The sequence below is a fragment of the Schistocerca cancellata genome, chromosome 6 (genome assembly GCF_023864275.1).
Source record: "Schistocerca cancellata isolate TAMUIC-IGC-003103 chromosome 6, iqSchCanc2.1, whole genome shotgun sequence".
Classification (NCBI taxonomy): Eukaryota; Metazoa; Arthropoda; class Insecta; order Orthoptera; family Acrididae; genus Schistocerca; species Schistocerca cancellata.
In genome coordinates, this window is record NC_064631.1 from 571,357,329 (window position 1) to 571,377,136 (window position 19,808).

A 19,808-nucleotide genomic window follows, 5' to 3' on the forward strand; every position below is an offset into this window, starting at 1 on the left:
CTAAGTTATTTTCATTCTTATTTTATAAGTGTTGCTACTCTGCATTGCACAGCATAGAAAAGCGTGGAGAGCTGCATAAAACCAGTCTACTGACTGAAGACAACAACAACACACTCTGCATTTGAAGTCATCATTAAAAATCTACTACGAAAATCCGACTGGCAAAACTGTTTGAGATTTATGTTAATATGGCCAACTCTACGTTCTGAATTTTTTCCTACCTGTGACAAGATATCGTTGCTAATAGGAAATTTTACGAATCGTGAATCACATGCAGTATTCTCTTCACCATAAGATGTAAACATTATGCCATGTATTCTTTCTTGTTTGCTGCTATCTCATTTAAATCGTGTCTGCCTAATAAGCTACGAAACTAGAGTGAGACAACAGCAAACGCGGAGAATATACATATCATGTAATGTTTATATTTGTATTATTCTTATGCTGAATAGTGATACAGTCAGAAAAGAAGCATGGCGACTGACTAGATTTTTAAATCTAGGATGACTCTAATTTCTGTGCAGAATGTAATGTACTAAAGAGGCGTCTGCAAAGATTTTCAAACGGAGAAAAATTTTCGATAAACTCTCGTTCAGAACATTTTCTATCATATGCAGTCTATTATTTGGCTCTTGTTGATCATATCAAAGAAAGCAGCTGTGTAAGTACTGTAACAACAAATAGCAGTCTCTTGCCATTGTTTCACTAATGATACAATTCCTCTCTTTTTTTTTATTGTAAGCGGCGGTAGCACGCACAAAAAAAGCAAGGCATGCTGCGAGCGGCGACAGGCCGTAAACACTCATTATCAGAATGAGACAAACAATGCATGACACAATACAATAATGCATTTTCAGCTTAGAGTGACGTAAACATCTATAACAAGGAGAACGGCACTTATCAGATCGAAGCAAAATAAGCAATTGATTCAAACCAGACGAAGCATGTGAAAAAAGAACGGTACCCGTATAAATACGGACGGAGTGCCTGACGCATAGCAATGGCTACCTGGTTAAGCTTAACTGTTTAGCTTACTACTCGAACCAAACTACTGTAGCTGTATCTTCATCCATTTGACGTAAATTGTGTCTCATATTACAATGGACCAACTTTGTTTCGATTTGGAGGTGCGGCCTAAAACTTTTCTCTCCCCTTGAATTTCGAGTCTCAAATTTCAGGTGCAGCGTAGATTCGGGAAAATTTTTTTCCTTGATTTCGAGTCTCATTTTTCAGGTGCAGCTTAGATTCGAGTGCGGCTTAGATTCGAATAAATACGGTAATCACGTAACAATTTCTTGTAGGCTTACAAAGTGCTCAATAAAAATGCCAGATATTCCACCTTAAACTTCAGTATTTCTAGAGTTTGTAAAACAATTAAGACCAAAAAATGTTAGTATTTACCATAAAAAATATTTTTTCATGGTTTACCAAGCACCCCATCTTGCCCTATAGTGAGGGCAAGATGGGGTACATCAATACTGTATAAGGCAAAGGTTATTCATTGATTCAATGAAAACGGGTTTACAAATTTAAAAAAGATTTATTTTAATATTTAATGAAAATGCATTAAGTAAACATTATATGATGTTAAAGTTCTGTAACTATTAACTTTAAAATATTAACTTTGAACATTAACTTTAATTACTAAAGATAGCTCCAACAACTGAATACAAATCATCTTTTTAACATTGTATTACGAAGAAATTATATAAATAGGCTACTAACTTAAAAAAGTAATTGCAACATTAACTTCAATACCTAAAACACTGTATGATAAAAAAGTAACTAAAATAGTACTTGTTAATGGGGGATAACGACATTCAATCATTTTTACTTTAATCGCCAGTAGGTTTAGTTTATTGTCATTCAGTTACCATTGTCTTTCTGTAAGCAACAATCACAGACATCATGTAGGCTACCACAGCATCCTCGTCCTCCTCTCCCGTACATGAACAGTGAGTCAATTTTTTACAAGAGACGCATGACACCCATGTTTCTGTTGAATGCGAGTAGAAATAGCCACAATGCAGGCAAGCAGTGTCATCTTCTTCTGATGTGCTTTGTTCTTCATTTTCCCCCATTTTTATCTTCTTTGCCGAGTTTGAGGTCATTGTTTTTTTATTATTTTTCCCACATTTTCCTTTGCAAACAAAGAGGGATTTTTTTTACATTCTTCTCAGGTGCACTCTTTCCTTCTTCTTCCTTCTTTTCGCCAGGCTTAACTTTACTTGCACTGTCCAGACGGTCTCTTTTGTAAAGGGAGTTAGTAACAACAAGTTTTCCTTTGTTGTGGCCTGTTTTTGGGACGTTTCTCTTTCCGACATGAGGGATCGGGATAATTTGTTCAGGTGAAACAACAAATGACCTTAATTGACTGGTGCTGTTCTCAGAAGCCTGCTTGTTTGTAGTGTGGTAATTGGGGTCATTATCATTCCAAAATGAGCACCCAGGGCTTAGGCCTACAGCAAGCGCATCTTGCTCTTTGGGACTGGCTTGTCTGGCAGGGCCATCACTTGTCTCTGGCATAATCTGCTTATGTGAGCCAACTGAAACCTCTCCTTGGTTATTATTGACTGTAACATCAGTGGCCTCACTTGTAGCTAAAGGAGTGTCTGTAGTGACAGATGCTTCAAACACTGCATCTTGGAAGATGTCTGGTTCGAAAGGGCAAATTCCTGTTTTTTTTTAACCGTTTATGGCAGTCAACATGACTGCAGCTCTGAGAAGAGTTTTACCCAAAATCTCTGCAATCTGAAAAATGGAACAACTTTACCAGGATTTGATCTTAGCCATTTGGTTAGCTCTTGATCATAGTACGTGCTGAGAGGCATCATGACTGAAACATCTAGAGGCTAAAGCCTATGGGTACAATGGGTGGAAAACAGAGGATGACCACACCATTATCCCTTGCACTATCAATTATAGTCAGGCTCTGCATATGGGTTGAACGTCCATCCAACAATAACAGGATGGGTTTCTCTTTGGTTGCTTTGGAAATTCAATGAATTTGTCGAACCATTTCTCAAAAATGTCTTTTTGCATCCAACCAGAGACATGACATTCTACCCACATTCCAGGTGAACAATTGTTAAGTAATTCCTGCTTGATTCACTGGCGAGGATACACTAACATGGGTGGTATAAAACCTCCAGCTGCATTCATGCAAAATTCAACAGAGGCAGGTCCCTCTTTCGGCAGACGATAACGAGCCTACTTGTTTTTTGCCTTTCGATGCCAATATCTTGGAAGTGTTCTTTGAAACAGCAGAAATCCCACTTTCATCACAATTATAAATTCAGCCTGCTGTAAATTTGTGCTGGTCGTATAGTTCCCCTAATAAACCAAAGAATTTGGATACATTAACTTTGTTAAAAGCCATTGCTCTAGCTGTGGAGGTTTCCTCAGGATTCCTAAATGATAAACCTGGCTTTCTTTGCAAAAATCCCCTAAGCCAATCCTTTCGAGATGATTCTATGGTCTGGTTAAAATTATGCTGCTTGTTATTCCTCACAGCTAAATCGTATGCCAGCCACTTTACATCATTACGAGTCAAACCAAACAAACAGCTTTCCATATTCTCTATATATAAATAACAAATTCTTGTTCTTCTTCAGGGCTAAATAAACTTTTGTAAGGTCCCAGTTGATCCTTTACAACAAAAGATTCACTTTTTTCAGCTTATTAGATTCTGATTTGAATTTTTTTACCATACGTTCAAGAGTTTTTTGAGGCACCTGAAATGCCGTTGCTGTTCGATAATAACCCATTCACCCATTGACTACTTCAGTGGCAGCATTTTTCATAGCTTCTTCACTCCATGAACACATCTCTGTTTTCCTTTTATATGTCCAAACCATTTTCTGGAAATAAAAAATATAATTAGATTTCTTGCATTATGTATTATGTCAAGTGGGGCACCCCATCTTGTCTTCCCACTATGTACCCCATCTTGCCCCCAGAGACCATTTTTAGGTTATGTTAATATTATAGCACAAAGGATATATTCAATTAGTTATTGCATGCATTAATTTATTGCTAAAAAGCGCGTTTTGCAATGATAATACTTCTGAGTGGCAGCACTTACAAAAACCCCATCTTGCCGCATTCTCCCCTGCTACATGATTGGCGACGAGTTTGGAACGGTTTCCACTTATGCAATCTTTATGTGCGGTTTCATCAGGTTTATTCATTATGCTACCGGCCCTGACTGAACAGCTTACTGTGGTTGTAACCACTTTGTCGGCTTCCATTAACAGGCAGGATGCCATTCCACCTGTCTATCCACCGGCGTTCTCTCCGTATGATTCAGCTGATGGTTAGGACACTTACGAAAAAAGACTCAGACACCATCTTTTTGTCTTTCGGTGTGGCAGACTCGAATTTGTTCAAAGCCTTCCTCCTCTTGTGGATTCCACCTAAGGTGTATCAATTACTGTGTCAGCTTGCCCCTTAACAAGAACCAGCAGCTCTTACTTTTGATCACAAGTGCAATTCATCGTCCAAGTACTGCCGCAAACAAGTTTGTTACTGATGCTTATAATGAACCTTATGCAAACTGTATTGTGCACAATGCAATTATCTGTTTAGTTCCGACAAGGAAGTCACCCAGAAGGCTTTACTCTGTAAAAACCCACCATTCGCAGAAGTTTTGCAAATAGCACTGAGCCATGTGCAGCTTGCATTCTTGCCGTTCATAACTTGGCATCTTGTAGTAGGAGTAGTGGCGTTGGCGCCACTGAGTTTGGTAGTATTGTTTGTCCGTGAGTGGCAGCAGCAGCGGTTATCAATAGCCAGTACTGTGGTACTGTCTTTCGTGCGACTGATTGTATTTCTGGGTCGTCATGTCTGTTGGGCAGTTCGGCTTCAGACGGAGCAGCGGGGAGGTCCACAGCGTGAGGACAGGCTGGGGCCGCTGGCGATGTGCAGGCACTGTCGGATTGAGGGGCTGTAGCTGACGACTGAACCCAGGATGTTTGAAGTTGAGTGAACCTTATCCAGTACTGAACCTCCGCTGTTTGAGATCTTGCTGTTGTTTGCATGTTAGTGCTCCCATGGGCGGAGTCTGTCAGGTTGGTGGAAGCTATAAGCCGCCTTCTACTGCTTGATATTAGTTTGAACTTGGTGTCGTTATTGGTGAAGTGCAACCAGCAATGGCTTACTGCCTAGTGGCCACTAACGCCCCAGTTACATGCCCTGGAGGTTAGCGTGATTTGCGGCAGTGTACTTTTCCTCGTCTCGCCAATGCTGTCCGGCATGGCATGTAGTTTGACAGCTTCTTTATTGGGGTATGGATAATTGTTTTCCTTGTCTACCTTGTTTATAGTGGTTCCATCTGCCTTTTGATGTTTTAAACACCGGATTCTGGAGACGCAGTGCTGTTTGTCACTTCGCCCTCGCCTGAATTATTCCATCATTTTTTTGGTTATCTGTTGTTAGGTGGATATGGAAAATGGGTTGATCGGTTTTTAACTGTCTCTAGTTCGAGTTGCCATCCTGATACGTGAGTACAACTCTTGGCTGCCAGTCTCACCACTTGCACAGCTGTGGTGACCTTCCTCAGGTCGATGCGTGGAGCACTGTTGGTGGATCACTCCATCTTACTTGGTCAAGTTGTCATAACTGTTTAAAATTTACCTTAATGTTTTAACGTGGAATTGCCTTCCTCACTTGTAATTCTGGCTTTCAGCCAACAAATAATTTTCGATTCTGTCTTGATAAGGCTTTCAGCCATCACTATAGCTTGTTACATTTTATTGAGACTGTTTAAAAAAGGTTTTAGTATTTTTAACGTGTAATTGCCTATCTTATTTGTAATTCAGGCCTTTAGCCATTCAGTATTTCCGAAATTGCTTGTGGCCTTCAGTTGACAAATAATCTTGAATTCTTTCTTAATCAGGCCTTCAGCCATTACTTGTTTGTAACACTACTTGTGGCTTTCAACCAACAAGTAATTTTCAGTTCTGTCTTGAAAAGGCCTTCAGCCGTCACTACAGTTTGTTAAGACTGTTTGGAAAGGTTTTAGTATTTTAAACGTGTAATTACCATCCTCGTAATTCAGGCCTTCAGTCGTTGATTATTCTGAAATTGCTTGTGGCCTTTAGCCGAGGAATAATTTGCAGTTCTTTCTTAATAAGGCCTTCAGCAGTTTCTATAGCTTGTTACAAGTTTCTGATTGTTTAAGAAAAAAATATCTTATTATTTGTTAACGTGTAACTGTTTTCCTCACTTGTAATTCAGGCCTTCAACTGTTGAGTATTCTGAAGTTGCTTGTGGCCTTCAGGAGACAAATAATTTTCAATTCTTTTTTAGTAAGGCCTTCAGCCATCAGTGTAGTAAATTCCTTTAAAATGATTGTTGAAAATTATTTCCTCAAATAAAGTGTATGTGTTCACTGTAGCCAACGGTAGCTGATTACGTCCCCATCCACAATCGTTATCCTGCCTCTCCCTGACTAGCAGGTCTCAACTGGTAGCAGAGCGTGGTTACGATTGTGATATTGCCATTTCAGTAACTGTTGGTTCAATTGTAATTCTGTCAGTGATACACGGTATTTGTTTTTGGTATTTCGTTGTCTTAGGTGACCAGTTATAATGGCAGTCAGGCAGTGCCCCGGGATCAGCCTATTGAGGAGGGACGGACCACCTCATTTATGAGCTGGGATTAAGCCACCATCCTATTGAGGGTAGTGTTCCAGACTTAGCAGCCCGTTTGCGTGCTACCATTCTTCAGCCTGTTGATGTCACGCCAGATGTTGTGGATGAGGCAGAAGCAGCCACTGAATTTTTGTTTAAGGCCATTAGGGGCCTGGAGGGCACCATAGGCTTTTTGGAGGGCACTCAACCTCGTGGCAGTCAGTTAGACAGGGTGCGAGCACATTTAATGCATTTAACCAACCGGATAGCGGATTTTGGGGGTGTTAAGGTTGGAGCATCGTCATAAGAGATTAACCGCCGAATTGGGGTCCTTGGTTAATGGATTGCAAAATAGTTCAAATGGCTCTGAGCACTATGGGACTCAACTGCTGAGGTCATTAGTCCCCTAGAACTTAGAACTAGTTAAACCAAACTAACCTAAGGACATCACACACATCCATGCCCGAGGCAGGATTCGAACCTGCGACCGTAGAGGTCTCGCGGTTCCAGACTGCAGCGCCAGAACAGCGCGGCCACTTCGGCCGGCTAATGGATTGCAGTTTAAGCTTACATGTTTAGAACTTGATGGGAAATGGACTGAGTAGCGGGACCTGCTATCTCCAGGGGGCATAGGAGCCATCCCGGGAGTGATCCTCTTGTGTCTTCCGAAAAGTTAGATGCAGTGTTTGCTAAATTGCCTAATCCTTTGTTTCACCTCCTTCGACATATCACAGAATTAGTTATAGATCGACTCGAGTAAATTGAAAGCTTATTATGGTTGTTAGTTCGCTTTGAGCAACACGCTGCTGCCTTTGGTATTTCACATCAAGTAGTTTTGTCGCTATTGTATCCATTAGCTAGAGGCGAATTGAGGACCCTTGTATCCCGAGCCATTGCAGAGGAATTTTCTTTGCAGTAATTGAGGGAGCTAGTAAGCTTGTAATTAACGTAAAGATTGACCATGGTGATCCGCAAACAGCTCGAATGTCGCTATGTTTGGCAGATGCAGCAAGATAAAGAGGAGTTACATCAATATGTGGACAGAGTTAAGACAGCCTGCTTGGCGTTGGTTGATTTGCCAGAACGCGATTTGGTTTCTATTGTTCTGAGGGGAATGCGGGCGGCGGATAAGTCGCACTTTGTTTTTCGTGATCGTCCTTCAACCTGGGAAGAACTTCGTGCCGCCGTTGTAGCGATATCTACGTTACCGCTCGCGGACGATGCATGTCTTAGGGTTAAGGTTCAGCCCATGGTCATTGTCAAGGAAAACTCCGAATTACCTTCTTCGGCTGAGGTTGCTAAAAGGGAACCATGGCGTTGTTTCAGGTGTGGTCAGATAGATCATTTAGTTCGTTCTTGCGTTCAACCACACGCGCCCAGAGCCAATAAGTGACGCCAGGCTGGACAGCGACTTCGGGATCGATCCTTTAAACATTGGTGTACCCGTGTCGCTGCCCCATCATCACCGCCTTTGCCTTATATTTGTTCTCGAGTAGGTGGTGAACCTATTTGTGCCCTTTTGGATTCTGGTAGCTCCTTTTCGTTGAGCTTGGAATGATTTCTTGAATTTGGTCATCTTACGAGACTTCGGTCGGTCCCTTCTCCTGTGCAGAGATGTTGACTTGCCAATGGCCAGGTGTTGCCTCTTCATGGTTGGGTCCGAGGGAGTATCTCGGTTGGGGATTTCTCCTGGCCTTTGTCTTTGGCCTTGGTTAAGAAGCTCCTGGTTGATTTGATTTTGGGATGTGATTTTATCGATAAAACTGGTCTTGTTGTGGATTATTCTGGGCACACCTTCTTCTTTAAGTTCGCTTCTGCTCAGAAGTTGGGGTTTTGTGAATGTGCTAAACGTATGGTGCATCGAAATGGCGGTATGCTGGCTGTTGATACTAATGTTAATAAGTTTGATCTCACCCATCTGTCATCGCAGCAGGCCTGTGAATTAGGCGATTTGTTGGCGAGGTTCCCTGAGCTTCTCTGGGGATTACTAATGTTCTTAACTAACATATTCATCTATCTGACGATATTCCAGTCAGGCAGTCCCCATATCGTCTCTCACCGCCTAAGATGAAGATACTAAGAGCAAAGATATCTAAAATGCTTGAGCAAGGAGGTATTAGGCCTTTTACATCCGCTTATGCCCCCCCCCCTCTCCATCGTCCTTGTTCCTAAGGATAAGGGACGGGATTTTAGGCCTGTTGTTGACTACCGGCGCCTGAACACCAAGGATGTCCTTGAATCAGTTCCTCTACCTGATCTTCATAACTCTTTTACTTGGTTGGCCGGCGCTAATTGGTTTACTGTGTTCAATTTGAATCAAGCCTATTATCAGATTAGCATGTTACTGCATTTTGTACTGATTGGAATCTGTTTGAGTTAAACAGGGTTCCTTTTGGTTTGGCCACTGGCGCAGACGTTCTTACTCGTTTGCTGGATAATGTTCTTTGGGACTTTGTAACGCCGGAAATGCATATCCTCCTATTTCCATTTATTGTACTATAAATTTGTTTTCCTTATTTTAGTTACCTGAATATATAACATTTCTGTGTCTTCATATATTGTAATTGTTTTACTATTTGTATATACATATTTATGCATTTATGTCGATGTATAATTGGTTTGTTTCGTAAACATTATTTGTATTTTTACGCTGGGTCTTGCCTAGGGAAAACTGCTATCGAACGATTACATCGATAGGTCGTGTGAAGAATCAAAGTGTGTAGGATCTTTGGTAGTGTTAACTCTGTCGCGTGGAGCGCGGGCAGAGAGAGGGAGTCTGGCTGGGGTAGTGCAGTGGAGCAGGTGTGTTGTGTGACGCTCCCGCGAGTTGCCGCGCTTTCGGGGTTTGGCAGCATGTAATTGCGCTCGACTCGCGATGATAGTTTCTGACATGGTGTCGCGGACGGGAAGCATTAGCTGGCGCACATCAAGAGCCCGTTTCGCCTGGTGACCGTGTCGAGAAGAAGGCGCGCCAACATCCAGCTTCTGCAACAGCGACGGCCGACAATGAGTGACTGTCGCCACCTCCTCGATCGACGGCTTCAAACCTTCAATCAACCAACAAGGAAGACTGGAAGCACGTAAAGTTTTAGAACTGTATGGCAGACCTCAGCTTTTCAAACTGTACCATTTTCGTAACTATAATTACAGCAACTTAGCGTGAACATTTGTTGCTCATTGTCCCAATTGCATTACCAAGCAGGGTCCCTTCCTTTTCCGGAATGAAACCGAGTGTCGTTGAAATTCAAACGCCAGCATTAAAGTACTATAATTCGATTTCAATGCTTTAATTTCAAAGTTCAGTTAAAGTATTCATAGCTGGCCACAGTATTTAGATTGCACAAGCACAAATTAAGAGTGCGAGTTTTGTTACCGTATTTTAGCTTACCTGTGACTGCAGCTCAGCTTGGTACGTACTAAATTTTACTATTGTTAATTGTTCAGAATCGTTTAATTCAAGTTCAAGGTTAAATCTCTTCTTTCTAAATTGCGTAGATTCAAGTAGCTTTAGAAATGATTGTTGAGGTAGGCCAAGACTAACTGTATTTTACTGAATTTCGATGTGCTTCAGAAAGAAAGCGCACTATTAACTTCAGTCACTAAATTAACTTTCGATTTTCCTGTTTTATTAATTCTTTTGCTAAATTAAGTCAGAGTGTAGCGAAATTTATTACTTCTGACAAACTTTCAGTTTTCACACTGCACGTGTCAACCTTCAGTTGCCACGCTTCTAGTGCTAATTATATGTGTAATAACTTTTTTTTAAGTTACTATAGTAATTGTCCTTGGGACTGGCGACCGTAATTTCCCCCAAATCTCAAATATCTAATTACCGCTAGTTGATTGTTAACGTAACGGCCGCACATTTACTTTCTTTATTAACTTTACCCCTTTTCCAAAATTAATTTCCACCAGTTTCATTTGCATTTTTCCTTTCATTCAGATGTAACCCTTTCCTCCCTCTTTACCGACAGGTTAACTTCGGTGACGATTGCTTTTCCCAAATTCCCATTAGGTACACGCGGTTTCATTTTTCACTGTCATTAAGGTCGATAAGTGAGGGGGAGGTTACAACTTGAAATTAGTCTGGTGTTTATAATTATTTGGACGACTTAATAATTTATAGCCGTTCGTTCCAGGAACATTTGGATCACAGCAAGTTTTTGCTTGAATGGAGGGAGCCGGTTTAACTGTTAAACCCAGTAAGTTGACATTAGCCACACACCAGGTATCTTTCACAGGTCACCTAGTATCAGGCCAGAGCATTCGCATTGACCAGGAGCGGACTAAGGCAGTGAGAGCTCTCCTGCCGCCTACTGGTAAACGTGGGATTGCCAGGTTCATAGGCATGGCGAATTATTTTAGGCGTTTTGTCTTTAATTTTGCTCACTTGGCGGCTACTTTAAATGAATTGCGTCGGAAAGGGGTGCGTTTTGATGGGAACCTGCCCAAGAAGCCGCATTTGAGAAGATTAGGGCAGCTATAGCGAATCATCCGGTTCTGGGAGTGCCGGATTTCAATCAAAAAAATTCATTGTACAAACAGACGCATCTATTGCGGGAATTTCCGCCGTCCTCCTCCAGGAGTTCGAGGGTCAAAGGAACCCATTAGCGTATGGCAAGGCTTCCCAACCTTTTCAGCTGGCGGACCCCTTCTTCAGTTCAAAATCCATGGCAGACCCCTAGTCAGTCAAGCGCACAGTAACTTTAAATTTCAGAGCGAAACCCATAGGAACTGAAAGCTTCTTTATGCAAGTGCCCAAGTGCCATGTTCCCAATGAACCCCCCCCCCCCTCCAAAGTATCAGTAGCCTTTGGTTTAGAGATGAATGAAAACAACTTGAAATTAACAATCCAATTTGAATTCCCACTGTATCCTGACACTTACTAGTGGATTTACTCCCTTTGTTCAACACACTATAGCCTGATTAAAATTACTTGGTAATTGACATTTCACACATTGGAGCTGCCTTCCTCCAAGAGCAATCAATGTCACGTCCAAACTGTTCGCTGTTGACAAGATGCTGGTGTGGTTAAAAAAAAAAATGGTTCAAATGGCTCTGAGCACTATGGGACTTAAACTTCTGAGGTCATCAGTCCCCTAGAACTTAGAACTACTTAATCCTAACCAACCTAAGGGCATCACATACATCCATGCCCGAGGCAGGATTCGAACCTGCAACTGTAGTGGTCGCGTGGTTCCAGACTGCAGCGCCTAGAACCGCTCAGCCACTCTGGCCGGCTGCTGGTGTGGTCTGTTCACTTCCACTGTTTGGCTACTGTTGTGTAAGGAGCATGCATATTTCGTAACAGTCGTGTGTGTGTGTGTGTGTGTGTGTGTGTGTGTGTGTGTGTGTGTGTGGTTTTTCGTGAAATCCGAAGAAAAGTGTTCAAATGTATGTGATGTCTATGGGACTGCGCACTATTAACCTAACTTCCGCTAAGGACAAAACACACACACACACACACACACACACACACACACACACACACACACGCTCGAGGGAGGACTCGATCCTCCGGCGGGAGCGGCTGTGCAACCACGACGACATGGCGCCGTAGACTTCGCGGCCATTCAGCGCGGCTGTGAAGTAGGCAGACCCATGATTCGGGATACAAACACATCACGAAAGAAAAGAAGCCAAGGAATTGCCTTTAAAAGACTCTATGACATCTGTTGTGCAATGTATGGGAATACATTCAAACAGTTTATATGCGGTTCCAAAACCGGATTTCGTAAGCCGATGTCCCAGTTCCGCTTTTGGTTGGTCAGGTAAACATTTCAAAATCGATTCTGGAAATCCGCTTTTATAAAGCCGTTTGCCAGGTCCACAATCGATTTTCTGCCCATGTAAACAGCTCGGAAAGTCTAGTTATTTTTACATCTTTGCGTATCTACTGAACGGCAGCTGTCATCAGTCCATAGCCGGCAGCTAGCAGGTGGCGTTGCAACAGTGTACTGTCAGTTGGTAGCTGGCAACTGGCAGGCGGCGAGGCAACAGTTTAGCCACATCTGACAACTTCAACCACAGTCTGACATGTTATACTGTGACTTCAACTACTACTTGGACACTGTATCGTGGCAGTCAGCCTCGACTATACACAAATTAGGAAAACAGACTCTCTTATTTCTATATAAGAAGACAAAGCATTTCACAGAACATAAGACTTTTTTTCTCAAAGGAAACAATTCTGGCAGAGGAGATTTACTTTTCACAAGGTTGCACGTAAAAAGTCCTCATTTGTTCATGCTCGCAGCTAGTTGCCACAATATAGTGTCAGATTAATAGCAAGTAATTGTAATTGTAGTATAGGCAGGCCATATTTTTAACTGAGAGGACGGAATATATTATAAAGAAAAGAAATTAGCTTTAGAGATCATTTTAATTTTCGTAACAAAAATATCAATGCCAACAGAATTCAATTAATAATTATTTTGTAACTGATAGAAGCCAGAAACAAAATTCCGACAGAGTTATAGTTCAGGTACGTTCACTGAGCATCTACGAAGAAAAATGCTTTCTTCTTTACTGTAGATGAGTCTGTAGGAATAATAATGGAATCCTAATGTGATGGTTGAGGGTGCTTCTGTTGACCCAATTTTGAAAAGTTGGGTTCAATTCTTGACAACTGGAGATGGATGTCTGGTTCCGCATCTAGACAACCTCGGTACTTAGTTTTGTGGGCAGCATAGATCGAGAATCCAGATTCACACATGTATGTTGTGGCAAACGGAAGAAGTAAATGTTTTGCCTTTTCAACAAGGGGGTAGTATTTCTTGTTATCCAAACGGATCCAAAAGTGTGAGTAACCGTCAATGTCAAAACTTGATTTCAAGGTAGGGTCTGTGGCAATTTCTATCAACAACTCATATTCATTTGATGATAGAATGTTCGGCTTTTTGGATACAGTGAATGGGTTGACCACCCATTCGTATTTCTGCAGCTTCTCATCTTCGGCTGTTGGGAAATAATGCTCCAACAATGACATCAAGCTTCGGAGATGTTCCAGGATTTGATGAAACAAATTCTTCCCAAGCGCCAATGTTTTGTTTTTCAAAAACTCCTCTGCCCAAAAATTAATTTTCCTCTTGAATACACGAACTTTGTCGATAGCAGTGACCTTTGTTTCACTTTGCTTTTAGAGTGAAATACTCATTTCGTTCATTTTGGAGAATATATCTGACAAATAGGCAAGTATACACTGCCAATTTTCTTCATTAATAAGGTCTGCTAATTAGCTCCAAAAGAAAAGCTAAGACTTCCAATCTTAATTCGTACAACCGAGAGAGTGCATTCCCACGTGAGAGCCACCTCACTTCTATGTGGAGAAGCAGGGAACGATGAAGGCTTCCCATATCTTAACACAGTATTGTCAAAAGTCTTGACTTCAACGGCCTTGATTTTATGTAGTTAATGATTTGAATGGATTCGTCTAAAACTTTCTTGAACGAAACAGGCAATTGTTTCGTAGCTTATCTGTGGAGAGCACAATGACTACTGCTGCAATTCTTAGCGTTTTCTTTTATTTTCGTTATTGCTCCGACTGTAGGACCTGTCATAGCTTTTGCACCATCTGTGCACACATCTATGCAATTAGACCATGAAACTTCGTTAGTCCTTAAAAAATCATGCAATAGACGGAATATTTCAGCACCTGTTGAGTTGGCAGGTAGTGGTCTGCACAATAAGAGGTCCTCCTCAAAACTTCCAGAATATTCATAACGGACAAAAGCCAATAAAATCGCTAATCCTGCAACATCAGTGGATCAGTGTTGGATGCGAGAAACAAGAGTGTCTTTCACATCATTTGACATGTCAACAATGCGTCTCTAGACAGTAATGTTTGATAATGGCACCGAAGATACAAGCTTACTGCCTTTTCGTCTAGCATGCAAGAAACAATGTCATTAATACACGGCTTTATGAGATTTTCTGCAATGGTATGAGCTTTGCCTGTTTTTGTTACTCGATAAATAATCAAGAAAGAAGCTTTTAATGAATTTTCATTAATTGTTTTTGTATGAGTTTTCATGCAATGCTGAAAAGCAGCTAGTTCAGCACTCTTCCTTTTGAAAAAATCGATGTCATTAGCCTGGAAATCCTTCAAAATGACGGCGCAATTTAACTGGAACCATTGAACTATTCGGAAGGACTCGCGCACAAATTACACAGTGAGCTTTACCCTCCTTTGTCTCCATAAAGCCCATTTCTAAATAGCTTTAGTTGTACTTACGCTTCTTGGTTATTCCACTTCCACAGGATATTGCAACCAATGGAGTACTTGCTGCGTTTTCACATAATAAATCCGGCTGTGGAGCTTCTCGTGATTGTTCTTCCTTTGGTCGTCCTCCCTCCTCATTCATTTTAACTGGAAACTTCTCTTGTTATGAAGGCGATGGAGAAACTGCACCCTACTTCAATGATCCTGACTTCAGCCACCGATCCATGTTAGAAGTAATAAACTGGTCAAAAATCGACTTATGAAATAGGTAGTGCACTGACAAAAGTTTAACATTTAATGATGCCTGGGGCCGCATACGTGCCAGCGAGCGCTGTGATTGGTCGACAAAGCTCGCTCCGTGCATGCGTAAAAGGTTTCAGAGCATCTAGCGCCATGAGCCGGCGCACAAACGACCCCCGTATTGTTGCGGAACAGTCGATCAGAGAAGCCGGCACTAAACTGTGTATGCGTTCTCCCTTAGGAACCGTTAAAGCTGCTTGGGATTACGAAATGAAGTAAAAGTACACACGTTTTTCACACGAAAAAAAAGTTGTGATGAATTTGATTTCACATTTTTATTCAATAATTTTACTCATTATTTTACACGATTTGGTGAAAGGTGTCCGCGGACCCCCTAGAAGCCCTGGCGTACGGTAATCGTGTCGTCGGTTAACCAGTGCCGAACTCAAATATTCTGTTAACGAGTGTGAGGCGCTGGAGAAGTATCGCTTTTACATTGAACATAGAGTGTTTTAGCTAGAAACCGACCATCAAGCATTAAGCTGGGTGTTGGCCAGGGTGCGTAAAACTGGCCGTATCCCCAGGTGGGAAGTACGCATTTCAGCGTTTCAATTCGAGGTTAAACACATAAAGGGGACTGAGAATGTGCTCGCGGACGTCCTCAGCCGTATGTACACTGAACATCCACCTAGTGAGCGGGTCCAAGAAACGGAGGAAGGCTATCTTAAGGCCTGGCCAGACAGAATCCGGCCTGCCGCTGCGACGGACGGCGCAGCGGTGGGCCGGACCTGTCAGCGGCCAGGGACGCCACACAGGCAACGGCCGGCCGCAGCGACTCTTGATGCGTCAGCTGTTAACACTGTGGAAGGGGCCGAACCCCATTATTGAGCTTGCATGCGTAGCGCGATAGTCTTGCGTTAGACGATTTGGAATCTTCACGCGGGACACATTATCTTTGTGCGAGTTTTTTTTTTTTTTTTTTTTTTTTTTTTTATTGCAGAAATGAGTAGCTTGCACTAGCGATACGAAATGGCACCAAGAAAAGGAGATGTTGGGTGCACGACATTGATAGCAAGAGAGAAAGTTTAGGAGAACACTATCGTCTGTGTATTGATCTAGCGTCTGACAAAGATAGGTTCTTCAAATATTTTCTTATGTAGCGAGAATGTCTCGAGGAAATGCATCGCCTGATAAAAAGGTAGCACCGAGAAGTGTACAACGAACTGGAGAAAGCCAATTGATACAAGGCACAGACAAGCCGTTTGTTTGAGGTAAGTTTTACCGTTTGTGGCCTCTTTGTGCTTGAAATAGAAGTCATATAAATTATTCCATTTCAGTTTTGTTGTATCATATGAAAGGTTCGGCGGAAGAAAGTGCTATCCCACAACGTAGTTACGAGTGGAGTGATAAATTTATCTGCAGTGTTTACGAATACAGCAAACGATAGTAACATCTAGTTTCGTATGTCCCGCTAGAAAGCACTTTCTACTTAATATATTGTTTTGTTTCATTGTATTCACAACATTGTCATTGAATTTAAACAAACATATCTTTGGTCGTTAACTTATCTATTCGTTCTATCGGCATAATTGATTTTAATCTTTTGCAGATACTTGACTATAGGCGACAGTCACCAAACCACAGCTTTTTCTTTTCGGTTAGGACGTTTAACAGTCTCAGATATTGTGAACAAGTGTGCCAGGCAACAGAGATGTGGAAGAAATCTGAAGGAGGATTTCTAGAACTTGGGGGTTTCCGGATTGCCTTGGAAGCATAGACGGAAAGCCTATCAGGTTAAAATGCCCGAAAGATAGTGGCTCCCAGTTCTCCTGTTACAAACAGTTCTTTTAGCTAGTTCTCCTGGCGATCGTTGATCCATACTACGGTGTTCACAGTAGTTGATATTGGAAGTTATGGACGTCACAGTGACAACACTATTTCTGAGAATTCAGCTTTCTATCAAGAGTATATCGAGGGCAAAAGTATTCTACCTCCAAATGAGGATCACGTGTATCATACAAAAAGTTGTATTGTCTCACCTCCTCTATAAGTCTTTCTGTGTCCATGATGCATGCACTACGAGCTGCAAGACAAAAACCGCCTCAAGCCGCTGCTTCCAGTGTGACACCAGAGCGGTTGAGTGCGCCAACAGAGGCAAGCAGCCGCTCCGGCTTGCGGCGAATCTGTAATCTGTGACAACCCTGCGGCGGCCGGTGCGGCAGGCCGCCTGCCGGTGCGTCGAAGCCGCACTCTGTGTGACCGCCGCCATACAGTAACGAGCGATTCAACAGTGCGGCCTGCCGGCTCAAGGCCACAGGCCGGACGGCCAGGCCGCATTCTGTCTGGCCAGGCCTTTAGTTAGGAGAGATCCCTCATTTGTTTGGTGATGTTGCCGAGCATCAGAATCAGGACCTCACTTAGGGACAGGTTAAGGAACGCCTATCGACTGAGGAACGTTTGGATGGATACGTTATTAGGAAGAGCATTTTGTGTAAAAGGGTGGGACGTGCCAAGGAGTGGAAAATCTGTCTACCAGCCACCCTGGTACACCCCGTTTCCCATTACTTCCACAATTCGTTGACTGGTGGGCACTTATGAACCCATAAGACCTTGCAGAAAATTAAGGAACATTTGACTTGGCCATCTATGGGCCGAGACGTTAGAGAGATGGTTTCTCGGTGTCGGTTATGTCGAGTGGCCAAACCTAAGAACACTCTTCAGCAGGTTTTCTTGAGTTCAGAGCGCGAATCCTGCCCCATGCGCAAACTCTATATCGATTATGTGGGACCCTTACCTCGCACCAAGAGAGGTCATCGTTATGTACTGGTTATTATTGACGCGTTTTCGAGGTTTACCTGACTTCTTCCGAGTCGTAATGTGACTGCTGCTACCACTATCTCGCATTTAACTAACGTTTTTAGTGTTTTCGGACCCCCTAAGCAATTCGTTAGTGATAATGCGCCGGCCTTTCTTTCGGCTCCCTTCAAAACCTTCTGTTTTCAGACCAGTGTCAAGCCCGTGACTACCATGCCGTACTACCCGCAGGGCTCCTTTGCGGAGAGAGTCAGTCTTAATCTCAGATCTGCCTTGATTATTTTCCATCAGAAGACGCCCAGTAAATGGGATTCTAGTCTCCCTTGGCTTAGCTTCGCCTTCAGTACTGCCAGCCATGAGGCTTTGAAGGCTACTCCGGTCTTCTTGATCTTTGCTTACCCTGTTAATTCCCCCCTTCGAAAAATCCCCTTGGTAAATCCATGCCTACATTAACCCAGGTGAATTTTCCTGGACCTGATGATACATTATCTTTTGAATTAATATTTAGTGTACATTTATGCAGTTTAGCTGGTAACATTTAAATTAGGGGCACATCTTGTGACATTGTTTCATGAGTAGCTCTCTCCCATAGTGGAAAGAAAGTTCCACAAAGTTCAGTCGTACCCCACAAAAGATCAATTACAGAGCAATGTTTACCCAGAAAATAGAGTCCGAAAATTGCATTGTCCCTTAATGTCATGTTGCAACACCTTCACGTGATCCTTAACCATTTGTCCACAATGCTAAGAGTGAGTAGACTTGTCCTCATTGATTCCACCTGATTGTTACCCATCCACGCAGCTTAGACTGTACAGACTGAAGTCTCTTCCTCTCTAAGAGGCTCAGACCAACCAGTGACACATGTGCACCCAGAATTTATGTTCCTTGCTATTCACTATATCAATCAACCAACAATCCATTTCTGCACACCTCCTTACAATATAACATTTTATTGGAAAAGATGTCTGACACTTAAGGCAATCCCGTCTGCCTTTAACAAACTCTTCTTTCTATTGAGCTTGCTTTCAGCTTTTTCTGTAAAACACCTTGTACCCATCATCACTACATTCAAAGTACTGTGGATGGCAACATTGCTTCTTCACGTGGCCTCCATGTCCACATCTGTGTCATTTGACATCAAAGGAGAAGCCCCCCATGGTCACTCCATTTCTGAGATGCAATATCTATCTCTTACAGCTGTGTGGTGATCCTAATAGCTGAGGATAAATAACTAATGTTTTCTATCCTCACCCATTGTGAAGTAACTGCTGAAATACCTCCCACAAATACATCTAAGGCCCTAGTCTCTGCTTCCTGCAAGAGGATTCTGTCTGCCTATGCACTGTGCATCAGTTTGTTAAGTCTGCGAGTTCACTTTACAAATTCTGTCAGAGAATACCTCTACTGGCTCATTGTGCTTTTGTGTTAAACACATGTGCTTTCCCCTGAAAAATCTGGCTTTTTTTTGTTTGTGGCAGCATTGTGTCAGCCCTTCAGCCAGCTTGTCTAATGTCTGTGTTTTACTAAGGGTTTCATGGTGTTTGAAAAATGCTTTAGTATCAACAGTTAACCATAACTAAGCCATAGACAAGAATGTCACAATGGGCCAACTCCCTAATCAAGCTGTTTCGCTCTAGTCTTCCAGATAGGCTGATACATCCCAAAAAAGGGCATAATGAGTCCAACTGCCACTGGGTTGGTGGATGGAACAGGTATTTTAACTATGGTCTTGGTACCCCCTTCCTGGGATTGTGTCAGCCCAGTCACAGCACGCAATGCTTCTAGTTCTTTCTGCATCTTTTTGCTAGCCTGGCTTTGCCCTGTTTTATACTGGAGGGATGTGAATACCTGACATTTCAAAACATCAACAGTTACACTCCAAGTTGCTGAATGTGTTGCTG